This window comes from Cnephaeus nilssonii (genome assembly GCF_951640355.1).
Source record: "Cnephaeus nilssonii genome assembly, chromosome: 12".
NCBI classification, from domain to species: Eukaryota; Metazoa; Chordata; class Mammalia; order Chiroptera; family Vespertilionidae; genus Cnephaeus; species Cnephaeus nilssonii.
The window spans coordinates 12,690,228-12,702,421 of NC_137083.1; the positions used below are offsets into that span (position 1 = coordinate 12,690,228).

General features: G+C 42.6%; 1 protein-coding gene across 1 annotated transcript in view; it reads right to left on the reverse strand.

The window, feature by feature from the left end:
- Positions 1–7,719: 7,719 nt before the first annotated feature.
- Positions 7,720–12,194, reverse strand: part of NPY (neuropeptide Y) — a 44,450-nt gene continuing 39,975 nt past the window's right edge. The window contains exon 5 of the mRNA XM_079785450.1: positions 7,720–7,794. The gene's annotated coding sequence lies outside the window, so the exon portion shown is untranslated. The remainder of the gene's footprint in view (positions 7,795–12,194) is intronic.

Genomic DNA, 12,194 nt, shown 5'->3' on the forward strand with positions numbered 1-12,194 from the left:
TTGATATATGGGGCAATGCTCCAACTAACTGAGCCACCCGGCAAGGGCAGCTCTTAAATTTTTGTTAGCTGGTCAAGAGAGGCCTTGAAAGTGGGCCAGGAGGCAAGGAAAGGAGGAGACCAAAGGCAGGCACTGTGCTTGTATTCTGTGAGAGGGGAAGAGTGAGGGCAGCGAGAATGACTCCTTCCAAGAGCCTGGACACAAACAGCCGGAGACACCGGGGCAGGGGTGAGATAGGGACTGGGCAAGCCATCAACATCTTTTAGGGTCTCATCTGCGCCATTTCACATCTTGAATTCAATTGGCTGGGACGTTTCCACCTTGCTCTAGAAAGTTGGGCAAACTGGCCTCTGAACCCCAAATGGTATAGATCACCGAGGAGAAAACAGTCATTTCCACAGACCGCCTGGGACTTCCATCATTCCTTTTGAGAGTCCTGAAAACCTGGATTTATCTACTGTGTCGCTTTTCTCTTTAAGCTGTGCCCTGGTGTTCCATTAATTAACCAGTCTCTTATTAAACCCAATCGCGCTTCACCCTCCTTCTTGTGATCCTGCTGTGAAGTCCTAATGCTGAACTGGGTGCCACCTCCTAGTTTCCATGACAACCAGCTATAATCACCCAGGTAAAAGTTGTGCCTTCACTATAGGCTCCTGGGAGAGAGAAGAAGGGTGATGAGAGAGACAAGCTCTTATTCAAATACAAACACTCTCAACAATAGCTTCACAAGTCACTCTGTGAAGTAAATCGATTCACACAACTACTTCTTTAGTGAGGTTGCCTTCCACACCCCCACCCCGCTCCTGCTTCCTTAAATCTTTCTAAGCAGTGTTTTCTATTTACCTCCTTATATCAACTCGCCTTTTAGAGGTCTGCTTCTGATGAAGAAAAGAGAATTATGATATGCTAGTCCTCTTGACATTCTATTTAATTTAAAGTTAATTTCCCTTCCTAACTTGTTCATATCTTTTTACTATAAGCCTCCTCCTTCCCCCAAGTAAAATACATGCAACACACACACACACACACACACACACACACACACACACACACACACAAAGTGTGTACATATACACCATGAAGCTCATATCCTTTCTTTGACCACATCAAATATTTAGTTCCTAGGGCTGTAGTCAAGTAGCCACACCAAGGCCCTGGCATGTGATTTTACTCTTAACATCCAAGGTGAGGGCTGGTCTGGAATCTGAGGATGATTCTTGCCTTCCCAGATTCCTGCACACAAACTTGCCTTTTGCTATTTTCTGAAGTGCTGCTGCTGAAGCCAAAGACCCCCCACAGTCCTACTGGACTCTGCAACAGGGATCCATAACCACGCACTGCACCACCAACTCATCTCCCCCACTCTCAGCAACACATGTGACCCAGGCCCATTAAAGTGGGGCATTCTGGGAAGGGGACCCCTGCTAGGAAAACACAGCAAACTGCTCAGTCTCACATCCAGATTGCTGCTTCCCTTGGCTGAGTCGTGGTTTGGGGGGAAGTTGTCTGTCAGTTAGTATTCAGCGTCACAGTCTGAGGGTCACATTCTTCAGTCTTTAGCTCCAACCTGTCCCTGGAGAGTGGTAAGTCCACTTCCCAGGTGGCAATGCACAGACACCCCATACTCTCACCCTCTTTATCATCCTCATCTTCAATCTACTCTTTCTCTGGACACTATTTCTGAGTGGCTACACAACAGTGACCAGGAGACGGTTTTAGGGATAGGACAATTGCGAAGTCACAGGCAGGAAGACATCATCTGTGGTCAGTGTCACCTTTGGCCACCACCTACACATTATGAGTCATTATGGGACTTGAATAATCAGATTTCAGAATGCAGTATGAGCAGCTCCTACTTTGTCTTGTTAGAAGTGCTTGCTGGCTCCTGAAACGATGTGATAGGTGCCTTTGTGAAAGTGTGTCTGAGCTGCCTTCCCCATTAGGCACAATAGGCACAGTACCCAGGGCCCACAGTATTCTGGGGGAAAGGCTGTGAAAATACTTTAATTTCTTTTATAGTCAGAAAAATATACAATCCAGCTTGGATTATATTAATCTTTAAACCAATGTAATCATAAATGTTATATTTGGTGGGGGGTTGTTTTTGTTTATTGTTTTGCTTTGTTTTTGAAGAAGGGGCCTTTGTAGGCAAAAGTAGCTAGATCCCATGAAAGTCATTAACTCAGCCGAGTCTGTCACTTCCAGGTATAAGCCCTCTCCAAATAGCAGATCGCACATGGAGATGATGGCTTTAGATGCTAATAACACAGCATGCATGTGACAGTAGTTTATAGAACCAGCAGTCAGACCTGAGTATAAAACTATTTTTCTCTCTAAACTGCGTATAGTGTGTGTGTGTGTGTGTGTGTGTGTGTGTGTGTGTGTGTGTTGCTGAGTCTTCTATAAACCCAATTCCCATATCCTTGCCCTTGGTCAAGTAGCTTTTTTCTCGAAACTTTCTGAAAAATTAAGAATTGTCCCTTATTTCCTGAGACACTCAGGAAACCAAGTTGGTCAGTCCTCATTACGAAACAGCTCATGTTCCCAGCTCCTTGGAAAGGCTGGAAGATGCTTTTGAAAGCTGGCTCTTTCAGCCAAGAACGTTAATCATGCTGATTCTGCTGTCAACTGAGGTTACACCATCTGATCTTCCATTTCCCTTGTCATAATCATTTATGCTCTACCCCTTGACATGAGACATAAGTCCTTTTTATTATATTACACATTAAATACACCAGAACACACCAAAAACTCTGTTATCCAGTAAAATATAATATAAAGTGGGTCCATCTTGATCCCCTCTTACTAGTAAAAGCACCCAGATACTGAAGGGTGTAAAGGCCAGCTTAACCTGAAGGGCAAGTGAGGAGGCATGAATCCCAGAAAGGCTATCATAAAGCTGCAAGAGAGGAAAAAGGAATCCGTTTTTTGCAGAGGGTAAGTTCTGGGAGGTTGGGTCAGTTTAGTAGATGAAAGAAAGGAATACAACAAAAACTGGAAAATTTCCACATGCCAGGCCCTATGCTAGGGTCTTTACCAGGTTATCTTCTTTGAGCCTCATCATCTTCCTGTTATCTTTATTTTGCAGGTGGAGAAACCAGCTTTCAGAGCGCTGAGTGACTTGCCCATCACACAGCTATTCATTAGTAGAAACAGATTTAGATCCAAGTGTGTGTGAGACCAGGACCCATGCCCCTCTCACCATGCCTGGAGTCAGCGAATGCTTTCTGGGTTCGATATCAACTACTCAGTGTCACCGTTACAACACGAAAGCAGCCACAGACAATGTGCAAGCACACAGGCATGGCTGTGTTCCTGTAAAACTTTATGCACAGAGTAGGCATCAGCTGCCCGTGGCCCATGCACTGTAGTGTGCCGACGTCTGCTTTACTCTCTGGGCCTCACCCCTGGCTGCCATGGGAATCACTGGGAAGCCTTCAGAACTCATGATGCACAGGACTAATCCCGTATGCAGTAAATGAGTATCATGTTTAAAGCAACCTTCCCAGGTGATTCCCACAAGCAGCCACCATGGAGAAGCCCATCTCTACAGTCTGTTCACAAATAAAAGCAGTCAAGTTAGACACACACACACACACACACACCCCAAAGAAAATTTACAGGCCATCCTCTCTATCCATCCAAATCCAATTCTTCCTTCAGTCACCAACCCCCTCAATTATGTTTTCTTTGTCTTGATCAGAAAAATTGAACCACCCTTACCTGAACTCCTACAAGACTGTGTTACAGAATTAGTCCAAATGCAAAATATTTTGTATCATTGTCTCAATGGTGATTGAAATTTTCTACAGTTACTTAAAGTTCTCTGTGGGTAAACCTTGTCTCCTCAAACAGCCTGTAAACCAGGTTTTTGTGTTGTGTTGTTTTTGTGCATTTTGTTTTGTTTTGTTTTGCTTTACTCACAACATCTAGCACAGGACTAGTTTCAGCCTTCTTGAGAGGGTCAGGAATGAAAATGTTGGGAATTTAAAAATGGATTTGTATATTGTTTGGTATGATTCAGTAATTTTAAAAAATCTTCTCCATTATTTCCTAATCTTCTCCTTCAAATTCCCCATCTTAGTTAATAACCATCCTTCAATCTTGGGACCTGAGCTTGACCTCTCTCCTTTCTCTTCTACCACACAGAAATCAGATAGCATAAACTGGTAGTTCTGCTGTTAGTATAAGCACAAAATCTGATCATCATTTACCACCTGCACTGCTTCTGTCCTGGTCCAAGTTATCATCTCTCACTTGGATTATTGCCAAATCCTCTTAACTGGTTTCCCTGATTCTGCCCTGGCTCCATGCTCTGCCTTTTCTCAACACAGCATTCAGAGTGATCCTATTTGAGAAGTTTAACTGCTTAAAATGTCCCAATGGCTTAATTTTTTAATCCTCACCAATGATAAATTCATTGAATTTTTAGAGAGAGGGGAAGGGTGGGAGACAGAGAAAAAAACCCAACATTGATGTGAAAGAGAAACATCAATTGGTTGCCTCCTGCTCCTGCCCTGTCTGGGGATCAAACCTGCAACCTAGGTGTGTGCCCTGACTGGGAATTGAACCTGAAACCTTTCTATGTATGGGACAATGCCCCAACCCACTGAGCCACACCGGCCAGGGCTCCAGTGGCTTTTCATTCACTCAAAGTAAAAACCAAAGGCATGCCATTATCTCTCTGCCCTCAGCTTCTAACACTCTCCCCACTGTTCACCCAATTTCAGCTCCTCTGGCCTCCTTGCTAAACCTTGAATAAACCAGGCATGTGCCCATCTCAGGGCCTTTGCACGTGCTGTTTCTTTTTGCCTGAGCTCTAATCCCTTTGACACCTATATAGTCACCTCTCGCTGATGTCAAGTCTTTGCTCAGAGTCACCCAGTGAAATCCTCGCATACGTTGAACCTCCCTGTCTCCTCTGATACACTCTATACCTCTCTCTTGCTTTGTGTTTCTCCACAATGCTTCCCACCTCTGAGTTACTATATAATTTCTTATTTGCTTTGTGTATTGACTATCTCTCCTAACTAGAATGTAATCTCCATGAAGGCAGGATCTTTGCCTTTTTGTTTACCTGTATCTCTAGTACCTAAAACAATGCTTCGAACATAGTGAAGGACATTTGTCACTGAGTAAAGGACAGACTACCATTCTGATAGGCAATTTCCTAAAAGCACATATGTTGGTGTGATGGGAACCTGTGGTTTTGGTCCATGAGGCACCATTCACCTCTCTTAGGGTAACAGACGCCTTCTATTCTCTAAGATACCATGTTATTTGAGTAGAGCAATTTCTTCGCCCACCCCAGCTCCAAGGGTGGGCACATGATTCTGGCCTTGGGCAGTTCTTGGCTATAGTTACTAGAGTTGCTGGCTTAGCACTGAGCATGTCTAACTCAGGCCAATCCAGATACTGCTGTGACCTCTCTGCTGAGAGCTTGGGGAAGGTTATTTTTCCATTGAGTTTGCTATGTTGGCAGAATAAGGGTCTGGGGCTATCTCAGACCATAGGGCAAGAGCCTATTCAAAAGATCCAGAGAGAAATGAACCTTGAGATTATTCTTTGAATGCCAGACTCACATATTCCTAAAACAAAATCTGCCCTGGTGTGTCAGATATGTTACTAAATAAATGCCTGTTATTATTTAAGTTTGCGTTTCTGTTATTTAACACTAAAATAGTACTGAAAAATAAATCTGGTATGAAAAGACTCAATCTTATTGCTAAAAATTTTTTACACTTTTTTAAAAAATATTTTTTTTTATTGATTTCAGAGAAGAAGGGAGAGGAAGAGAGAGAGAGATAGAAACATCAATGATGAGAGAGAATCATTGATTGGCTGCCTCCTGCACACCCCCTACTGTGCAGGCAACCCTGGCATGTGCCCTTGACTGAAATCAAACTCGGGGCCCTTCAGTCCACAGGCCAACGCTCTATCCATTGAGCCAAACCAGCTAGGGCATTTTTAAACTTTTTCAAAGATTGATTTCTTTGAGAAAACTGAAGTAATAAAATGAAGATTGAATACTTACAGAATTTATGAAATGCTAATACACAGCCTGCTTTTATTGTTTGGTGGGAAATGGTGTCTACTTTAAAAAAAATAATTAACTAATGAGCATATTTAGCATTATTAATTTTAAAATTTAGCTTTAAATTAATAAATTAATGCATGATCTAAGTTAGATTCTGGAACACTAAATTATGAGGAAAGATAGGAGGGGCCTCCTGATGCTAGTTTGATTGCAAAATAAACAGCAGAAAGGACTTATACTTTATATATCACTCATCTTAGTATCCCCTTGCTTAGTGCTGGCCACATGGTTGATATTCAGGAAATTTAGTAAATCAAAGAACAATTGAATTATTGAGAAAGTAAATTGTTCTTAGCATTTTATTGGGTCACAGACTTAAATGAAAGCTGTTCCCTCAGAAAAAAATGCTCACCCATGCATTACACACACACACACACACACACACACACACACACACACACACACACTTTGCGTAAAATCTCTAGGTCCTTAAAGTGCTTATAAACATGCAAGGTGTCCATGACTCCTAAGTTAAGAACTGCTTTGAATAGTGCCACTGGCTTATATATGGCCCAGCCAGTATTTCCATCTAGAATTTCAATATTGAAAAGGTGATAAACACGATTGAAAATGGACTATTTAGGCAGGTTGCTGGATTGGCAATTTAGTGGCTAAATAGCTTGGAGTTAGAAGTAGATTGCCTTTGCTGATAAATATATATATATATAAATATATATGACTTCAGGTAATTTAATTAGCCTCATTGAGCTTGCCTCAAATAATAATCCAATCTCCCTCATATGTTTGTGGCAATGACTAAATTAATACTGCATGTAGAGTAATTAGCATAGTTCCTGCTATATAGCAAGCATTTAGTAAATGTTAGCTGCTAATGGTGCTAAAACCATTTACAAAGGTAATATTTTAAACACAGTGAACTCATTTTGTCTACCATAGCTCAAGTGGGAATGTTGCCAGCCAACAGTGAGGTAACTATGGGATCTCTTGTAGCTTCTTTGGGTTTTAGCATTTGTGATATGAAGTTATACTTTCCATACATTGTAAAAAGTTGATTCCTATAGGACACTGCCTACAGGATAGCAATGGCAATTCTTCAACCATCAGGATTTTATACAAGTAAAACCCTTTGGACCAGCCAAAGGTTCTAAGCTAAAAGTCAACCAGTAGCCTGTGAAAGACCCAGACAGGATTGCCTTCTACCCAATCCTAGGCTTCCTCTTTTGTGACTGTCAAGAGACTCGTGTGCTGATAATAAAACTGGTTATATTAATTTTTCAAACCATAGGGACTTTTTCATTTGCTTCGGCAAATATCCCAATAAAAAAGTACTTTTATGGCATTAGAAGAAGTATTTAAAAATTTATGGAAAATGCAATGAGGTAACTTCAACTTCTTCACTGGCCAATTAAGAAGCATCATTAATTATTTGTTCTGCCCTGCCCTTCTTCTCCACCACTGATCCACTCAACAGTATTTATAGAGGATCTGCTATGTGCTGGGCGCTGTTCCAGGTTGGGAGAGTCAAAAAATACCTGCACCCAGAATGAAGAGTGTTATAACAGACTCCTCAATCCTCCCCTTTGCAACCCCATCAGTACCTGAAGATTTTGCCTGTGTCAAGGCTCACCATTAAAGTTGAGTGAAGATGAACCATTCCTCATTCTCTCCATCTTAAGTGGTCTTGCTCTGAATCAAGAGTCTCAATCTCAAATGCCTTCTGTAGCCACAGAGATAGCCTAAAAGTGAAGGAGGCTGGATTAGGAAAACAGGAGATTTCGATCTCTAGAAGCTCCTCTAGCAATATTCAGATCTGCTGTTTAAAACATCGTGCTTGCCAATGCGAACTCGTTTATCAGCCACTAGTTTCTAAACACTGCTCTTAACAAAACCCCAAAGGGAAAGAGATTAAATTAGGTGTCAGAAAAATTTTTCTATCAAGGATCAGAACTTAAATATTTTCAACTTTGTAAGCCATACAGCCTCTGTCACAAATGGTCAATCCTGCCATGTAGCGTGAAAGCAGCCATAGACATGCATAAACCAATGAGCATGGCTGTGTTCCAAAGGGATTTAGCCCATTGGCCACAATTTGCAACCCCTGGGCTAAATTATACCCCACCATCTCCTTTCTCAGAGAAATAAAGGAAGTGGGTCATACTCATCTTCCTATCCTTAACACTAAGCAATGGCAAATGCTTCAGGAAATGTTGGTAGATCCAAGGACTTCAGTAGAAGGTGTGCTTTTTTCACCCTTTTTTTATTGATGTAAAATTGGTATATAACATTATATAAGTTTCAAGTGTTTAACCTGTAATTTGTCATCTGCATACACTACAAAGTGATCATCACCAAAAATATAATTATCATCCATCACCATTAGGTTGACTCTCTTCACCTATTTTGCCCACCCTCCAATCCCCTTCCCTTCTGGTTAACTATCAGTCTGTTTTCTGCATCTACGTTTTGTTTTTTTTTTGTCTTATTTGCTCTTTTGTTTTTATTTTTATTTTTTAGATTCTATATTTGAGTGAAATGATACAGTATTTGTCTCTCTCTGACTTATTTAACTTGGCACAATAATCTCCAGGTCAATCTATGTTGTCCCAAATGACAAGATTTTACTCTTTTGTGTGTGTGTGTGGCTGAGTTACATTCCATTGTGTATATACACCGTGTACTCTTTATCTATTCACCCATTGATGCACACTTAGGTTGTTTCTATATCTTGACTATCCTCTCTAATAAAATGGTAATATGCAAATTAACCATCACTCCGCTACATAAGCCACGCCCACCAGCCAAGCCACACCCACCAGCCAATCAGGGCGAGTATGCAAATTAACCCCAATCCAAGATGGCTACAGCCACAGAGATCAAGGTTTCCCAGGTAACAGAGGAAGCCAAGCTTTCCATAGCCGTTGCAGGCCTAAGCCTCCACTCAAGCTACAAAGTTTCAATTATAGAAGGTAAACAAATTCAAACAAATGGCGGCAGAATGGAGCTTGAGAGAGCAGGCCAGGGTTGCCGGCGGCAACAGGGGAAGCAAAGCTTTCCGCACACCCTGGCCGGGCTCACCCGCTTAAGGCTACAAAGTTTCAATTGTAGAAGGTGAATTAACTGCCACAGAAATGGCTGCCACCCCGGAGGGAACAGCAGGCTTGGCTCCACTCCAGGCTACAAAGTTTCAATTGTAGAAGGAAAATAAATTCCACATACCAGGGCCTCCTCTCGGGTCGCCAGGGTGCGAGGCTGGCCTGCAAACCACCATAGGCCCCTCGCTCAGGTCGCCCCACGCCCCAAGGGAACCCCAACCTAATCCAGGACATCCTTCAGGGCAAACCAGCTGGCCCCCACCCCTGTACCAGGCCTCTATCCTATCTAATAAGAGTAATATGCAGATTGACCATCACTGCAACACACAATATAGCTGCCTCCATGTGGTCAAAGATCCTGCCCCCATGTGGACACAAGATGGCCACTACAAGATGGCCAGCAGGAGAGGGCAGTTGGGAGGCACCCGGCCTGCAAGGGAGGGCAGTTGTGAGGGACCAGGCCTGCAAGGGAGGGCAGTTGGAGGTGATCAACCCTGCAGGGCAGGGCAGTTAGGGGTGACCAGGCTGGCAGAGGAGGGAAGTTGGGGGCAAACAGGCTGGCAGGGAAGCAGTTAAGCATCAACCAGGCTGGCAGCGGAGTGGTTAGGGGGTGATCAGGTTGGCAGGCAGAAGCAGTTAGGGGCAATCAGGAAGGCAGGCAGGCAAGCAGTTGGGAGCCAGCAGTCCTGGATTGTGAGAGGGATGTCCGACTGCCCGTTTAGGCCCGATCCCAGGGATCGGGCCTAAACGGGCAGTCGGACATCCCTCTAGGAGTCCCAGATTGGAAAGGGTACAGGCTGGGCTGAGGGACAACCCCCCGCCGTGCACGAATTTCGTGCACCGGGCTTCTAGTTATAAATAATGCTGCAATGAACATAGGGGTGCATATATATTTTGAATTAATACTTTACATTCTTCAGGGAAATACTCAGAAGTGGGAGAGCTGGGTCCTATAGTAATTCTATTCTTAATTTTTTGAAGAATCTCCACAGTTTTCCATAGTGGCTGCACCAGTTTTTAATACCACCAACAGTGTATGAGTGTTCCCTTTTCTCCACATCCTGTCCAATATTTGTGTTTTTTAAATAATGTGTGTTTTTAAACAACATTGTGTGTTTTTAAATAATGGCCTTTCTAACAGATGTAAGATGATATCTCATTGTGGTTTTGATTTGCATTTCCCTGATGATTAGTGATGCTGCACTCCTTTTCATATGCCTGGTGGCCAACTATATGTCTTCTTTGGAAAAGTGTCTATTTAGAGCCTCTACCTATTTTTAAATTGTGTCTGTTCTTACGTTGTTGAGTTGTGTGAGTTTTTAGTATATTTTGGGTATTAACTCCTTATGAGATGTAGGATTTACAAATATCTTCTCCCCTCACTAGGCTGCATTTCTGTTTTGTTGATGATTTCCTTTGCTGTGCAGAGCTTTTTAGTTTGGTGCAGTCTCATCTGTTTTTGTTTGTTTGTTGTTTTTCCCCATTTTGTTTCCCTTGCCTCTGGAGTCATATAAAAAATACATCATTTAGACCAATGTCAAGGAGTTTACCACCTAAGTTTTCTTCTAGGTTATGGTTTCAGGTCTTACATTCAAGTCTTTAAGCCATTTTGAGTTCATTTTAATGTGTGGTGTAAGATAATGGTCTAGTTTTATTATTTTGCATATGGCAGTACAGTTTTCCCAACACAACTTATTAAAAAGACTGGTCTTCCTCCATTCTATGTTCTTGGCTATTTCATCATAAATTAAATGTCCATATATGTGTGGGTTTATTTCTGGGCTGTCAATCCTGGTTTATTGAGGTGTATCTGTTTTTATGTCAATACCATGCTCTTTTGATTACTATAGCTCTATAGCTTAGTAGTATAATTTGAAATCAGGGAGCATGATACCTCCAGCTTTGTTCTTCTATCTCTAGATTGTTTTAGCTATTTGGAGTATTTTGTGGTTCCATACAAATTTTAGAATTATTTATTCTAGCAGGTGCATTCTTCATGATCAACTGGTGCTCAGAACTCAAACCTCCTCTCCCAGACGAGGGCTGACAATGGAAGTCTATAACCTCTTCTCTCTGAGCGAAGTCCAGGGTTGGACTTGATGAGCCCTGAAGTTCCTTCTAAGCTGGAAAAACATGTAGAGATGACAGAAGGCAGAAAAATAAACTCTCTGGAGTGTATCCTGTATCCTAGCTCTCAGCTGCAAGTTTAAACAGATGAGGAGACGCCGAGTATGTAACTGTTTTGCACAACGTATTGGACCGAGTTCTTCCACTGACTTGGAATGGCCTCAGGCTGGAACATGATTTTGCCTCCTGCTGAAACCATCATCAATCTGCCTTGGCTAAAAAGTGCTACGCCATGCCCTGCGCAAGAGTTTAACCAGCTTAAACTCTGAGCTGCTCTCCAAGTAGAGTGTAAAATGAATCTCTGAGCAAAGTGCCCATCACTGCCTCCCACTTCTGCCAGATAAAGTAAGCAGCTGCTCCACCAACCAGGTGAGTTCCTAAAGCCAGTTATAGCCGCACCGCCGGAGCATGGCTTGTGTAGAGCGTGCAGATTTGCACAGAATAAAGAGAAAATGCCTCGTGTCCTTTCCAGGAAGGAAAAAGAGGGGAGAGGAAAACCAAGTGGAAAAGCCTCACAACCCTCTGATTACTGAAGCCGAGACACCAAAGGGTGGTTCACACCCACTGTCATTGCAAACACAGGCATCTGGGTCTGGTCTAGAAAGACTTTAAAAGCAGAGAAGGCTGCTTAAGTGCTTTCTGCAGTTTATGCTTCCTTTTTGTTTCCCTGCATGTAGCACACATGTAAAAAACATATCTTCTGAACAGAAGCAGCCCAGCCGGTCTGCTCAGCCAAGGCCTGTCTCTTCAACACCCATAGAAGGAATAAGGACAGCCTTGGAGAGCAAAACAAGTGATGGCATTCGAAAATACACAATTTTTTATCCAGCCCATTGTCTGGGTTTTATAGTCGCTGGGTCAGGGGTTAGGTGAGGCTCTTCCTATGTGCAGGTGGGGTGTTCCAGAAGAAATATGGT